The sequence below is a fragment of the Penaeus monodon genome, chromosome 29, assembly GCF_015228065.2.
Source record: "Penaeus monodon isolate SGIC_2016 chromosome 29, NSTDA_Pmon_1, whole genome shotgun sequence".
In the NCBI taxonomy this organism is placed as follows: Eukaryota; Metazoa; Arthropoda; class Malacostraca; order Decapoda; family Penaeidae; genus Penaeus; species Penaeus monodon.
The window spans coordinates 37,481,756-37,482,323 of record NC_051414.1 but is presented as its reverse complement, the minus strand read 5'-3'; the positions used below and the strand labels follow the sequence as shown (position 1 = coordinate 37,482,323).

Below are 568 nucleotides of genomic sequence, written 5' to 3'. Positions count from 1 at the left end.
TCTACAATCAAAAGACTAATAAAACTCCCTCAATAAAAGGTCTTACATTTCAAGACTATTATGTAACAATCATCCTTACTTAAAAAATCACTAACTTCTGCGGAAGGTATCCTTAATCACTTGTTAGTCTACTTGCTTAATCAATCATTGGCATAAGGCGTTCCCATTACATTTCCCGTCAATCAGTCAGCAACAGACTCAAACTATCCCGCTTTTCATTAAAAATTAATTCACGCAGAAAACCTCCCTCTCCACAAAATATACAGTTCACAACCCAAACAAAGATTCTCAGAAGTACAGCATTGAAACTTGGCCTCCTTGATCTTACAATAAACATAAGAGCTTTTAAGATGCAGTTCTTGGTCATTTGATAACTTCGCTTCCTTGCTTATGGCTTTTTCACTAAGAACGATACATTTCATAGTACTTTTGTGTTTTAATCAATGCAGAAAAAATATCACAACAAATATGTAGAAATAAATATTGCAAAGTGGGTCACATTTCGATGATGCCAAAGAGAACCATAGCAGCAATAAAATAAATATCTTACCAAATAAGTGATTCCGAT

At 33.8% G+C, this 568-nt stretch overlaps 1 pseudogene; it reads right to left on the bottom strand.

The window, feature by feature from the left end:
- Positions 1-568, bottom strand: part of LOC119592228 — a 10,983-nt pseudogene that overhangs the window by 7,942 nt on the left and 2,473 nt on the right.